Source organism: Amblyomma americanum, chromosome 1 (genome assembly GCF_052857255.1).
Source record: "Amblyomma americanum isolate KBUSLIRL-KWMA chromosome 1, ASM5285725v1, whole genome shotgun sequence".
In the NCBI taxonomy this organism is placed as follows: Eukaryota; Metazoa; Arthropoda; class Arachnida; order Ixodida; family Ixodidae; genus Amblyomma; species Amblyomma americanum.
This window is the reverse complement of record NC_135497.1, coordinates 100,974,941-100,990,868: the sequence shown is the minus strand read 5'-3', so window position 1 is coordinate 100,990,868 and position 15,928 is coordinate 100,974,941.

Genomic DNA, 15,928 nt, shown 5'->3' with positions numbered 1-15,928 from the left:
GCGCAAAGGCCTGCACTAGGCGGCATAAATCTCTTTCCCTCACCCCTTGTCTGCGGTTAGCTATGCGGCGGAGTAATCGCGCCGTCGCTTCTACCGTGCGTTTTAGCTTAGTGAGTGTGTCAGTATTTTTCCATTTGTTTGTAAATACAACCCCAGTATTCTCATGGTCTGTACCTCTTTGACAGATCGTCCATTAACATAGACGTTTATATGCGGGGGGGGGGGGGGGGGATGTCGTGGTACGCCTACCTCTTTGTTTACGACGGATCACGAAGAGTTCAGATTTTTGCTCAGAACAAGTGAGGCCGGAATCCCATGCGCATGCCTCGATGATGTCCACTGCTGCTTGGAGTGTGTTTTCTATGTAGCCTTCGCATCCTTTGGTTACCCAAAGTGTGATGTCATCTGCATAGAACGTGTGATGTAGGTCTGGTATTTGTGCCAGTTTGGGGGGAATTTTGATGAGGGAGAGGTTAAAAAGGAAAGGGGACAGGACGGAGCCCTGTGGCGTTCCTTTACTTCCTAGTTTGATTGGGGCAGACTCTATTGTTCCGACCGTTATCACTGCTGTTCTGTTAGTGAGGAAGGATCGGATGTAGTTGTACGTCCTTTCTCCGGGGTTGATTTCTGACAAGTTTGTCAAGATGGCTTTGTGGGTGACGTTGTCGAAAGCTTTAACAAGGTCTAAACCCAATATTGCTTTCGTTCCTGTTCCCTCGTCAGCTTCAATTATGTCCTTGTTAAGCTGCAAGAGAATGTCCTGGGTAGATAGTTGGGCCCTGAATCCTAACATTGTTTCAGGTAGGAGGTTCATGTCCTCCGCATAGTTTTGGAGCCTATTGAGGATGACATGCTCCATGAGTTTGCCTAGGCATGATGTTAATGAAATTGGGCGTAGATTCTCAGTGCTGAGTTTCTTACCCGCTTTAGGAATAAAAGTGATTTTCGCGTGTTTCCACTCTGGTGGTATGTTGCCTGCATGCCAGTATTTGTTCATAAGGTCTGTAACCGCCGCGATCGACGTTGCGTCTAAGTTCCTGAGAGTCTTATTTGTTACTTTGTCTGGTCCTGCCGCAGATGTTGTCCGCAGTTTTCCAATTGCGTACCAGACCTCTGCGTCTGTGATGTCTGCGTCTAAATTTGGATTAGGAGTCCCCCGGTAGTCTGGTTGTGTGGTACTATCATCCGTGTTTAGATAACGTTCTGCTAGCTCTTTGATTAGGTCTTCAGTTGTACCCTCATATTTATGTATGAGTCTGTACAGTTGACTTTGTTGCACGGGACGTGTTTGTTCTGGATCGAGCAGGTGTCTTAGAAGATGCCATGTCTTCTTATTTCCGAGCTGTCCATTGACGCTTTCACATATTTGGTTCCATTGTTGTGTTTGGAGAGTAAGTGTATGTTCCTCGATTCGCCTCTCGATTTCAGCGATCTTTTTGCGTAGTCGCTTGTTGTGTTTTTGCTGCTTCCAGCGTTTTTGGAGGCCTTTTTGTGCCTGCCACAGGTGTAACAGTTTTGAGTCTGCAATCTGCTCCTCCTTCTCAACTGGCACCACAACGCTAGTGGAGCTGACATCCTCATTCAGGGAGATAACCCAGTCGCTGAGGTTAGAGATCTCCTTTGGAGCTGTTTTGTCGCGAAGTTGCCTGAACTTGTCCCAATCCGTGGTTCGTATTTCTTTTGCTTTGTTTTTAAGTTTTGTCGTGGGGAAGGTGATGCTAAGGATGAAGTGATCACTACCAAGGTTTTGCCCGGTGTTGACCCACTTTGCGTCCTTGACGTTTTTAGAGAGGGATAAGTCTGGAGATGTGTCTACACATACACTGTTACCCATGCGTGTGTGGTCGCTCGGGTTGTTTAGCGTTGTGAGCCCTAGTGACTGTATGATTTGCCAGAGCAGGTTCCCTTTCGGAGTTGCTTTGGTATATCCCCATGCTGGGTGTTGAGCGTTGAAGTCTCCCACAATTAATAGTTGAGCCCTAGCAGCCAGCTTTACTGTGTTTATCAACAAGTGTGGGAGTCCATTGCCTTTGTTTCTGGGAGGGTTGTATACATTAAGGATGAAGAGATTTGAGCCTCCTTTTTGCCTTGGTACTATTTCAAGTAGGGTGTAATCTTCTTCCGAATCATTTATAAAATGTTGAATTGCGGTGATATTTCTATGCACCAGAGTGGCTGTGAAGGAGCCGGCTGCGTTACTAGTATCATAATGAGGTGGCAGATATGCTTTATAGCCTGGCAGTGTAGCCCTGCCGCTAGCTTCTTGCAATGCATTCACGTCTGGGGTTATGAAAGGCTTATGAGGTTAGGAATACATAACACCTACAATGAACTGAAAGAAGCCCATTTAATGGCTCAAACAGCGCGATTAGCCAATTCCAGAACTGGCAGGAGTATTCTTACCAGGCTCGGAATTAACTTTCAACCTACGAATAACGATGCTAAAGTAGACTTACCCCGCGCCTATAGGACGGCCCTACTAATCAAACCACTCCCCAAAAACATGCACCCCTTACACCATGAGGGTAGAAGACAAGCACGAGCCAAAGCCTTACATAAGAAATACAGACAGTGCGCTGCAACACTTTATGTAGATGCGGCAGAATACAAAAATACCAATGCCTTTGCAGTTGTGGTTGTGAACGAGAATGGTGACCACATCGTCTCGGCGACAATCAAAACGAAATCCTCTGAAACGGCAGAAGAGGCGGCTATAGCCCTCGCCCTAGCACATACCCAAGGGAGCATCATCCTCAGCGATTCCAAAATGGGTATCAATAATTTCGCTAAAGGGCGAATTACAAACACCTCCCTTAGAAACCTTAACGCAACCAAATTCTCACCAAATTATTCCGAATTGATATGGGTCCCAGCCCATTCGGGGAATCCGGGGAACGAGGCAGCCCACAATAAAGCCCGAGGTTTTGTCGACCGGGCAGTGGATGAGTCTGGCTCCCTGAATTTCACGAAGGGCTCAATGATCACATATCATGATCTCACCAATCATTTTAAACTAGAGAGGAGAATTTTCCCCCCTCCAGACAAAAGACTTACTAAAGAACAAGAGGTTACGTGGCGTCGTCTACAGACGAGATCGATACGCACCCCATCACTCCTCGCGCACATTTATCCAGATCTTTACAACCCAAACTGCAAACACTGTGGCCAACGTGCTACCTACGATCACATCCTGTGGGACTGCAAAATAGAGCCACCTCCGGGTGATCTAGTTACAGCTCCTTCTCTCGAGCGGTGGGAGACCGTGCTGGCTAGCTCTGACCCCAGAACGCAAGTTTTGGCGGTGGAGTGGGCTGACAAAGTCGTCGAGGGCTATGTACTCTCGACCACTTAACGCGACCTCTTGCCAAGCTCTTCCCGGCGAATAAAATGTTTTACAATCAATATCGATGGGAATAGGCCGGGCAGGAAAGTGTTGAGGAGTCTTTGGAGTTGAATTAAAATATATTTTAAGCGTTTGTTGAATCCAATACTACACCGTGGGTGACGGGGGCAGGGAGGGGGGGGGGGGGGGGGACCGCCCCCCGTTCCGGAGTCCCTGCTGACACTTGACCTGGGTGGGACGCTCACTTCTTGATCGATCGGACAATCAGAACAACGTGATGCTTCAGTGTTGTCGTAGAAGGTATTACTTCGTCCGTCGAAGACATGATGAGCTTCGACCGAAGGTTGGTGATCGCTCGGTGATCACTCGGGAAGTACATAGCCAAAATCAAGCCGCGGGAACACTGTTTCAGGTTCACGAAGCTGGTAGGATAAGTGCGTGCAATTACTCTTTTTCTCGAAGTGCATCGCCTCGGCGGCGTAATAAGGTGGCCACCCGCGGTGCAGATTTGGGGACCATCAAATGTGGTCTTTGCTTTCTTGAGCTGAGCTGCGAAAGGTCCACTGATGACCGAGTAGTCGACGCCCTGTCCACAAAGGCAGTAACTGTGCGACCGTCCACTTCAAGGGCGGTTGCTCGTGACCTGGCATCGCGCGTTGGCCTCGAAGTCCGATCTCGGCTTCGTCTTGTGCTGTGATCGTGGTTGCGATGCGTCGTCGTGATTTCGCTGGGCGCCGGCGTCATTCTGAAATCGGGTCGCGTCATGGTCGAGCTTGTCTTTGTATGCGACATTGATGTAGTGGATTTGACATCTTCATGTGGCGTGGTCGGTGGAGGATCTTCGCCGTTTCGCTGGTGAGCAACCTCATCTCCTAAGCGTGCTGCTCTCCTTAGTTTCCGGAACGAGGGCTGGGGGACCTGCACAAGAGTCGAATATGTCTCATGGGCATTATCCCTCCTACACTCAGAACCGACATTCAGAACAAAACAAAACGTGGACCTTCTTCACACCGCGGCTGCGTAGCTGCGGTGTGGCTACACGAAGCGCGAGGTTGACGGCGGTGGTGAACGGGAAAGACCGCTTGGCGCATACTCCTCTCTACGCAGATATATAGTCGTCGATTTCTTGCCCGCGGGCGTTGGCCGGAGCGTGGTCGTGGTCGCTGGCAAAACCACGAAGACCGATTGGTCGGTACGGGCAGTGACGAAGAATATATGGCGGGCATCTCCTCAACTGAAGCACAGCGGGTGGTTGTCGCATTTCCTTGTCGTAGGCTGGGCGGGCGTGGGCTAGGGGCGGCGTTCTAAAACAGCTGGTTCACGTCGATGAGGACTTAGGGAGTGTCCTCGGTGGTGAGGACTGGGTACTGCAGCGGCGTAAGTCCTGGCTTGAGCTTCCGCTGGAGGCGTCGATGATGGGGAGTCAAGCGGATGCTGCACTTCTTCGCGGACAGTTTCCACGAGGGGCTCTACTTGGGGCTGGTTGGAAGACGGCAACAGGTGACGCAGCTCTGCCTGTACAATGTCGAGGATTACATACCGCAGGTTGTCTCCGCATGCTGTGTCTTCCGAGAGGGTTGCCAAGGTCACGTGCAGCGGGCGAAGGTAATGGCGGGCTCCTGCTTCCTTTGTTTTCTGAGTGGCGGCCTCTTCGCTAGTGAATTGAGCGACGGTCTTCGGTGGATTGCGGGCCGCACCGGCGAAGTTTGCGCCCTTAGCACCTTGCATCAAATGTTCCACCTTCTTTTCTGTGATGGTACGATCGGCGAAAAAGGTCCCCGCATGCTCCTTACGTGCGTCAAGAAATTACAGACGCAAATAACGTCGACGTTGGAGACTTGTACAGACAGTTAACGGCGGAACTCTAGAGGCGCTATTTTTTGGCGTATCATTACAGGTAAGCTAGGCTCAGCGACTGCCATGCAGCTTTTGAACAAAATAGGCGAGAAACATTCCCACTGCCGCATGAGTTCTAGAGGCCCCAGTTTTGCGTGGTTTCGCGCTCATGAATTTTACTGGCGATATGCGCTACTGTAGATACATACGAATGCAGATTTTTAATCGTGTTTACAGGTGGAAAGCAAGAACAAATTTAGGGGGACACTCAAGCTCTCCCTTAAATGTATTATGCGCCGGTGTTAATGATCATTTGCTATATTTTCTTTTAATTGGTACTTATTAATAACACGCCCTATTTAGCATACATCAGTTGGCATACTAGATTATGTGGTACACCACAAGACACAAAAGTTCCTCTTTGAACCTTGTTGAACGAACGCACCTCAATGTCTTACAGACTAACACATCTGACTGGCTACCCAATTGGGTCATGGGTTCTATTCCAAACTAACTACATGATTTTTTCATTTCAGCGGAATTACTTTGCATCCTTATATCTCATAATGTCATTTCAGTCTTGCTACGACCACATAGTCACAATATAATTTGAGTTTTAATCATTTTTATTCCACACCTCGACGTCCGTGTGCCGTCAGATAACGCGCAAGGGCTTTTCCTCCGAACGCCCGCTCTAACACTGTGTCGTCGCTTTCCCCGCACACTCTCGGAGCAACGGCGCCTTGCGTTCTCCGTCCGTTTCTTGAGCAGTGGATCGAATGCACGTACTGAATGTAATGCCACTACCATGGCCGCTATGTTTTTGTTCATTTACAAATGCTACCGTCTGCACTGTGTGAGACATCGCAGTCACTGCAGTGACGTGGGGCGGAGGAACACGTTTTGCAGCGTACGCCGTTCTGATTGGCTCAGGTTTCCGCAGTCGTTGTTGTTGTTGTTAGCCTATCAAAAGATGGCACATACCCACACTGGGGGATCGGCCAAGAATCGGGTGGCTATTCACCTGAACGCAGTTAATAAAAAGGAAAAGCACGCAGTCATGACAGCACTGCAAACGACCTGCGAATATTAATTTCTTTTTCTTTGTGGCGTTATCAGAGAATAAAATTAATCTGCGCAATCAATTTAGATAGGATATGATTTTACGGAAACTACACTATCACCCGATCATCGGATTGCGCAAAAGGCACGCAGTTTTGTTGGCTTCGAATTGTATTCACGCGGCATTAATGAAAAACAAGTAGTATGCATTTTTGAAGTAAGCTGACGCAATATTGCCGGTAGCTAGTTGCCAAGCGCATCTGAAAATATTTTTAATTCCTTGTCTCATTTTACCAATTTAACCATTAGATACGACAAAAGTTATAATTAGAATTCTGTGGCAAAAATTCCAAAATGACGTTGCTTTTGTGAGAGCAGTTTTTTTTTTAGACCGTAAAAGGAGCAGGAAATCAAACCTGCGAGCATCCCAAAAATCGAGAACTGACGCCCCCTGGTTCACAAAAGACGTTAAGAAATGCCTCAGCAAAAAGAAAAGACTGTACCGCAGGCCAGAGCAAGTGCACTCTGTCAACGCCTGGCAACAGTACAAAGACGTATCTTCTGCGACCGAAATCACCATTAAGGAGGCTAAAAACAATTTTTTTACCACACCTTACCAGACTTGCTAAGCTACCCTGCAAAATTCTGGGATGTGATTAACCCTAAGAATAACCATGAGCGTCCTTGAAATATGTGGATGGATGTGTGGTACCTCCGAAGGCAATGCCCGACTTCTTTAACAAGCATTTTACAGCAAAGTTTACAACCGAATCGCCGACTTTTAATTTTCCTGAACCTCTAAAACCGTTAGTTCTTGAACCATAAGGGCCAGTCGTTATTAACGCAGCTATAGTGTTGCCCATGCTATTGAGCGTCTACCACTTAATTGTAGCCTTGTTCCGGACGCCATCAACACTAATCTTCTAGTACCGCTCACGTGTCAGCTACGTTCTAACTTTCATATTTCAACAGTCTTTAGATACGGGATGCATTCCAGATGACTGGACAACAGCAAACGTGAGCAAGTTTTTATATCCGGCGAGAGCACGTATGTGGAAAAATATTGTCCCATGTCATTAACGTCGATTTGTTGCAAGCTGCTTGAACATACACTTTATTCGCACATAATGACCCATCTAAACAACAATAACGTGCTTATTGACAATCAGCATGGCTTTCGGCAAAAGAAGTCTTGCCAAACACAGTTAATCTAGCTCACACCAGAACTTCATGAATCTGTACACGAACTAATGTACACTGACGCCATATTTATAGATTTTTCAAAAGCGTTTGATTGCGTTTCGCATAAAAGACTAAGAAGAAAGTTAACAACCTCAAACTGCACCACGACATTACCCGTTGGATTGACGAATTTTTAAGTAATCACTCCCAACGCGCAAAAATTAAAGAGAGTTCGTCTAGCAGTTCACGCTTCATATCGAGAGTTCTAAAGGGATACATCTTAGGATTTTGCTATTTATAATTTCTATCAATGACATAGCATCTAACATGTCATCTAAAGTACGACTCTTCGCTGATGATTGCGTAATTTATAGAAAGATAGTTGCCCCCCCCCCCCCTCCTATCTGACGTAGTTATTCTGCAGTCTTACTTAGTGCACCTAAATGAGTGGCGTCAGCTATGGTAGATGGAGATTAACATCAAAACAAAAACAAAGCTAATGACCTTTTCCACGCGTACTAATACGCCTTCAAATGTGTACACAATTAAGGAGAAAATAGTTGATAGAACGGATTCTTTCAAGTACCTCGGTGTCTGTTTCAGTGCTGATTTATGTTGTAGCGCCCACATAAATAACACCACTTACAAAGCATTTCAGAAACTGGGACTCATTAAACGTCGTTTATATCTTGCCAAATCCGAGACAAAGCTTCACGCGTATACTACTGTCATAAGGTCAGCTTCAAATTATGCCTCTATAATATGGAATCCAATCAGCGTTTCATTATTTAACCGTCTTGAGTCCGTGCAAAGTAAAGCTGTCAGGTTCATCCTTTCGTCATACTCACCGTATCAAAGTGTGTCACTACTAAAGCAAGCTCTCAGTATTGCCGACCTTATCATTCGACGCAAGTTCTCTCGTTTCGGCGTTCTTTCATTCTTTATGCTACAGTGGCTGCCCATTTACAGCTGATCGCATCACTCCTGCATATCATATGTCTTCCCGGACGGATCATCCCCGTAAAGTACAACCCATCTTCGCACGAACGCTAAAATGTCAAACCTTACCCTTTCTATTATCTATAGAAGATTGGAACTCGTTGCCGGCTGACATAGTTACTGAAACTGATCTATCCCATTTTCAAACAAAACTTTCAGCGCATCTTGGTTGCTAAATTCACCGTAGTATAGTATTGTCTTATTAAGGCTTATGTGCTATGTAATCAACCTGTGTATCCCTTAGCGAATGCAGTGTTGTGTACTTATCATTTGTTTGTATCTACGTTCTTTACTGCATTTGTAAACTAACGTCACCATCATCATCATCATCATCATCACCAGCCTTACTACACCCACTGCAGGGCAAAGGCCTCTCCCTAGTCTCTCCAATTACCCTGTCCTTTGCCAGCTGCATCCACCCTTTGCCTGCAAACTTCTTAATCTCATCCACTCATCTAACCTACTGCCGGCCCTTGCTACGCTTACTTTCTCTTGGAATTCACTCCGTTACCCTTAAGGACCAGCGGTTATCTTGCCTTCGCATTGCATGCCCTGCCCAAGCCCATTTCTTTCTCTTGATTTCGACTAGGATGTCATAAACCCGTGTTTGTTCCCTCACCCACTCTGCCCGCTTCCGGTCTCTTAACGTTACACCTATCATTTTTCTTTACATGGCTCGCTGCGTTGTCCTTAACTTAAGCTGAACTCTTTTCGTTAGCCTCCATATTTCTGCCCGAGTACCGGTAAGATAAAACGGTTGTACACTTTTCTCTTGAGGGAAATTGGTAAACTGCCACTCATGATCTACGAGAACTTGCCATATGCGCTCCACCCCATTCTTATCCTTCTAGTTATCTCCCTCTCATGATCCGGATCAGCTGTCACTACCTGCCCTAAGTAGACCTTCACAACTTCCAGGCTCTCGCTGCCAATTGCGAACTGCTGTTCCCTTGCTAGACTGTTGAACATTACCTTGGTTTTCTGCATGTTAATTTTAGACCCAGCGTTCTGCTCTGCCTGTCTAACTCATTGATCATGATTTGCAGTTGATCTCCTGAGTGACTCAGCAAGGCAATGTTATCAGCGAATTGCAAATTCTGGTTTTTACTTATGCCTAGTTTCCTCTTCACTGCATTTAGGCTACCTCCGTTCTTTGGAGCATGCTCGATTCTCTCCATATTAAACTTCCCTATGTCGGCTACCTTGGGCTTATTTATTAACTTTGATAGCTCTGTTAGTTCTATTCTGTAGGTAGGGTTAGACGCCCTCATGCTTTGGCGCTTGTTAATCAGATCTTTCGTCACCTGAGATAGCTTTCTGATATCCTGACGAACTGTCCTGCTGCCTACTTCTACTGCGCACTCCGTAATTATTGATGTCATATTATCGTGCATTGTATGAACATCAAGATCGTCTTCCTCGGTTAAAGCCGAATATCTGTTCTGTAGCGCTATCCTAAACTCCTGTGCTTTCCTTCTTATGGGTAACTCGTTAATCGTCTTCCTCTTCACTAGCTTCTAGCTTCACTGACTTACGTATGTCAAGATTATGCAGTGTGCTGTTTTTATGCTCCCCCCCCCCCCCCCCCCCATGTAATGCTGTAATGCCCACTTGGGCCTTCAGGGTATATAAATAAATAAATAAATAAATAAATAAATAAATAAATAAATAAATAAATTTTAAACTTTAGGGGGCAGCATTGTATTGCGAAATTGAAGGGCTTCACCAGCGAGCCGTGTTTTTAAATTTTCTTAATCGGCAATACGGTTACAAATGTCGAACGCCAAAGGTAGGCTTTTGAAGACTCGTAGAGCTGGCTTTCCCGCCTGGTAAATTTAGAAAATGCGTCACTAGCCTTTTTTATCCATCAAATACGAATGCTGTTTGACTATTTGATGACGTAGAAGAAGTTGGCTTGATTTTGGCAGCGATACCACGTGCAGCAACGCATTTTTATAAATATGTTACGCGGCCAAGTGGCCTCAACGAGCCTCCAAATGAGTAGTCTTGACGTTCGATGTTTCCAACCCCATTCCCGATTAACAAATATTAAAAACAAGGTTCACCTTCAGTAGCGACGGCCTTTAGTTTCGCAATATAACTTCATCCACTAAAATGAAAAATAAGAAAGTTTGTTAGTTTCAGTTAATTAACCGCCTGATTATTGATTCATATCAGACACGCAATGTCCGCCTTGCTGTACGATCCACGAGCACAAACCGCTCCGACATATAAAATAAAGATGTCTAAATGTTAAAAAAATGAACCTGTAATGTTCCTTGCCCTCGTGTGTGTGGCTCTTCGCAGACAACGTTAGAGTAGTAGCTATATAGCCAAGCGTCATGTATGTTTAAAGACTACTTGTGTTTGATTTGCACACAATCGAACCAGATATAAACCTTAGTCTAAGTTAGGTGAAAGGCTCTGCACATCAGTGTGATTACGTCATTCCTACTCTAGTCGGTAAAAGCTGGCTAGCTAGCGGCTGTAAAAAGAAAACGAGGAAAGAGAAGCTGATGCCATAGGCAGGTATCGTGTCAATTGTTCCGAAGCTTTTCGCTCTGGCCGTAGGTCTACGAAGAGCGAAATGGACGAGATATGTGTTGTCGAATAAAGCCCGCATAACGACTCGACAGTTTTGAATGCGGCTTGCGCGCAGATGACCGACGTGTTTTCAAACTTTCTGTTCTTGTTTCGCAATGCAGAAAGATTGTTGTGCTGGTCTGGGTTTTATGGCACATAGGCATCTAAGACCATTATGCGCAAAGCTCGTAATGCGGAAAAAAAGATTAAAACCCACCGTCAGTATGAATTAGGGCGACGCCATCTGCTCGGCACAAAAGACAACGGAAGTGAACTTTTTGAGTTTGATTGAATGTTTATTTTTTGCACTGAAATACAGAAAGTAGGCCTCGGACGAAAAGCTACAAGGGTAGCTAGCTTGAGAGGTGCCTGGGGCCTAATAGGGCAAGTTAAAAAATAATAAAAAGGCAGAGCAACAGAGCATGTGCACATTCACAGGAAAACAAATACATGAAGCACGACGTGGCATTGTACAGAACGGCGAAATTTACGCTCATGAAACAAAGAACTTCAAAAACAAAGTGGTTAGTCATCAAAGAGTCTCGAACAGTGCTCAAGGTAATGCTCACCTAGGCAAGGAAAAGAAAGACGGAGCCGCATGAAAGAAATAGCGGAAAGTAAAAAAAAAAAACTTTTGTTTTTTTATACAATGATGATTTAGCTTGCATGGTGAGGTGAACCGAAGGCTCTGGTTGGCATATAATGCAGTGCGCATCACTAAGGATGTTGCGAGAACAGCACCGCCCAAAACCCTTCACCCCCGCAATTCTTTTTAAAGCGATAGCGTTAAGGGTCTTGTTCTGCAGAAAATCCGACAGCGCCAGCTGTGGTCCCCGTGAGCGAAAAATCCGGATTCGTCGAAAAGGTGGCTGCGTCACGCGTGAAGTTGATGCCTTGAAAAGTGATTAAAGCAGTAGAGAACATGTGACTCCAAAGTGGCAATACGAATCAGACGTCATTAGGACATGTCAGTATGTGAAGTAAAGGAATTGCGCTAAAAGGAAAAGTTCGGCAATTTGTCGGTAATCGAACCCCTGACCCCTCGGCAGCGAGTGAGACACGATTCTCATAGGCCACGCAGGCATTCACGTACAGCCCGGTTAAGGCTGCACTTTAAATGTATGTATGTCGTGTGGTCTTTCACGTAATGTGGAAAGAGTGTCCGCATCTGCGCGAGCGACAGGAGCCGCTGCCGGGACCGACTAACGCCAACTAGTCATACCTTTCAAAGCGGAGCCTAAGTATCCTCGCCAATTTATTTGCTGCTTTGCGAAACGTTGAGCAACGATACGACTGACTCATGCAACTTTGTTTTCTTTACCCGCAGCTCTTCAACATTCTATTCAACATATCCCCGACTATCCGCGCTGTAAATGGGCACGCCGGCACATGAACGCTTAATGCACACACATATTTTCAAGCGTAGACCTTACGTAAAGTTGGCCATGAAAGCGTATTATGCCTCTGCTTCGATACACTCAAAGGCCTATGTGAACTAAATTGTACCTTTGCGCCAACAGAGGCGGACGCATGTGAGACCACTGGATGTAAGAGGGACTTATGTAGTTTGCGTGAAAAATGCTTGTTTTTGGAGCATCTAGCAAGCATGTAAGTTTTCACAGGAATACCTCGATGATCTCTACACGCTTCCAGGACGCCGATTTTGCAGTGTGCACGTTGCGACGTCGCGTACACATCCAGATAGCACATGGTATAGGCGTTGTCTACGAGCACGCATTTCACTAGAAATAATCGTCCCTTGACCTCGGCCTGGACACATGCGCGTAATGCTGTGCGGTGACCCTGAGACCTTAAAGAGCCGAAGCTCGCTGGCCAATAAAGTTGACCTTGGCATACATTCAGACAAGTTGTTCTGCATCAAGCTAGCAAACAAGTCAACAAGTCTGGTTGGTTTGGTTTGGTTTACGGGGGTTTAACGTCCCAAAGCGACTCAGACTATGAGAGACGCCGTAGGGAAGGGCTCCGGAAATTTCGACCACCTAGAGTTCTTTAACGTGCACTGGCATCGCACAGCACACGGGCCTCTAGAATTTCGCCTCCATCGAAATTCGACCGCCGCGGCCGGGATCGATCCCGCGTCTTTTAGGCCAGCAGCCGAGCGCCGTAACCACTCCGCCACCGCGGCGGCTAGTCAACAAAGCTGCTAAATTAATCGCGTAGGAGAAGTAGCGTGACTCCAAATGTTTCAATTTGCAGTTTCAGAGGCGTTCCTGCTGGGGCAAGGGTAAGGTGAACTTCTAATAATAATTGGCCTTTTTGGGAAATGATATGGCGCAGTATATCGTCTAGTATATCGTTGGACACCGGAACCGCGCCGTAGGGGAAGGGATAAAGGAGGGAGTGAAAGAGGAAAGAAAGAAAGAGGTAGGTGCCGTAGTGGAGGGCTCCGGAATAATTTTGACCACGTGGGGATCTTTAACGTGTACTGGCATCGCACAGCACGCTGGAGCCTTAGCGTTTTGCCTCCATAAAAACGCATCCGCCGCGGTCGGGTTCGAACCCGGAAACTCCGGATCAGTAGCCGACCGCCCTATTCTTGAACTTGCAGTTAACATAATATTTAACTTGTTTTGTTCTGACCTTCTTTCCTCACTGCCTTCTTAACCAAAGCGCACACGCTTGCATTCACAAAGTTAAATACATGCACCGCATTCAGAAACTCGGAGCTGCAAGGCGCGGAACGAGCGGCTCCTGCCTTATTGGATGCGCCCGTTCTCATTGTTGATTGGTCAACTCGGAGCGAAATGGCTGCGAGAGCTCTGTTTTGGTAATAAAGAGTAGGGTGCCTCGGCGTGCGCTGCGCTATTAACGAGGCTTCGTCTCCTGCCGTGCTAAAGGCGTCGTCAGCGTTGCTCGGCTGGGTGCGCGCCAAGCATGCCAACACGCCGATGAACTCCCAACACAGAGGTTTGGGTGAGAGGAGTAGCTCCCCCCCCCCCATTCGTAACTGGACAAAACAGAAAGTGGCGCCCACCACGCTTCTTACCCTTACTGGAAATGATACCAAACTTGCGATACCATTATGATATGTAATTATACTCGGCCATCAGGAATTACTGTCAAAAGACTGCTGTGTTCTTTGCACGAGACCAACATCATAAATTTTTGAGCTTTTGTATTAACTTTTCTGATAAAAAAAGAAAGCTTCCCAGCACCAACCACGATGCATGAAACATAGAGCAGCACCTCCCCTCACAGCCTGAAATCAGTGCTACTTTCCCTTTATTAGCACTTCGCTGAACAATTTAGGCAATGTTTATGGAACACTGACTAATAAAGTTCAAAGACTGGTGCAGCGCCAAAAAAAAAAACGCTCTAGACAAAAAAAAATTCTACTTCAATCATCTTCTTCAAGCTCTGCAGCAGATATTTTTCAATACCTCTTTTAAAAAAAACGATGCGCACAAACTAACAGAACATGACATTTAAATATCTTGATTTGTACTTGCCCTAGATTGCATACAGGACGTCATGATCTGTTAATACACAAAATGAGTACTCTTAACCTGGATACAAAAGTACCCAAGGTTATTGAAGCCTACCTGAACGACACAACACAAAGCGTAGTTATTCTAGTTTTGCTCACATCACATCGGGAGTGCCGCGGGGCTCTGTGCTAGGACCGCTAATCTTTTTATTTTACCTCAGTGGTATCGCTAATGATATAACATTTCCTCACGAATGAGACTATTTTCTGACGACTGCGTTGCTTACAGAGCCATTTACAATCAACATCATTTAGATGCACTCCAGCAAGACCTAAGCAGTATAGCCTCCTAGTGCCAAAACTGGGAACTTAGCCTGAATACAGACAAATGTTACCAGGCAACTAAATCTAAAATCACTAGTGAACCTACCTACAGACTGGGTGATTCTATACTCAAAACGGTAAATGAAGTTAAACATATCGGTGTTATTTTAACGGCAGATCTGTCCTTTTCTAGCCATATTGACACAACTATAAAAAACAATCCGGAAAAAAGCTCAGCCTACTTGTACGAACCCTTAGGACTGCCCCTTATATTCTTAAATTTAGGGTACATGAGTCGCAGGTAAGGCCGCAGTTAGATTTTGCGTCCGCATTATGGGATCCCCACCAGCGTACCTGATTGATAAAATAGAAGCCATACAAAACCGCACTACCATGTTTATATCAAGGCAGTTCTCCGGACACTTAAGCATTACAGAAATAAAGAAACACGTCGAACTACAGCCGCTACACATAAGACGCCAGAAGTACCGCCAGAAACTACTGTATGCAATACACACTGACTCGACAGGCATTGACAAGCTTACATGCCTCAAACCACCCCATTATATTTCAAACAGAAGAGACCACAGTTTCAAAATACGCGAAATTGCCTGCGAAACGAACTACACGAAGTATTCTTTTTTTTACCCTTAGTATTTCTGAATCGAATAAGTTGCCGATTGAAGTTGTGGTTTATCCACGAGATTTATATTTAAGTCTAATCAGTGATTTCTAATTGCACTGTTCTTTTAAACCATTGACTGTACGCTTTGTCCGGAGGCGCATGCATGTTTTAGTTTTTTTTCTGTTCTATTGATATGTTGATGCATTGTTCCTTTGTCATGCCTGCCTCCTGGTGTGGTAATCTTCACATATTCGTCACTTTATGCTGTACCCAATCCCCTGCCATAATGTTTCGGCGCTGCAGGGTGTATTGTAAATAAAATACTAATTTCGTTTTGGAAACTGCTTTTTAACAACTATCATTAACTCAGATTAGGAGGGCTTTTGTGGCCGGTACACAGGCATGAGCCAGCGTACACAGAAGTTCTAATAAAGTAAATGTATTGGTGCATCATGTATGGTATTGTATTTATTTGTATAATATTGTATGGCACGGTATAGTATGGTGTCGTATGATATGGTAATCG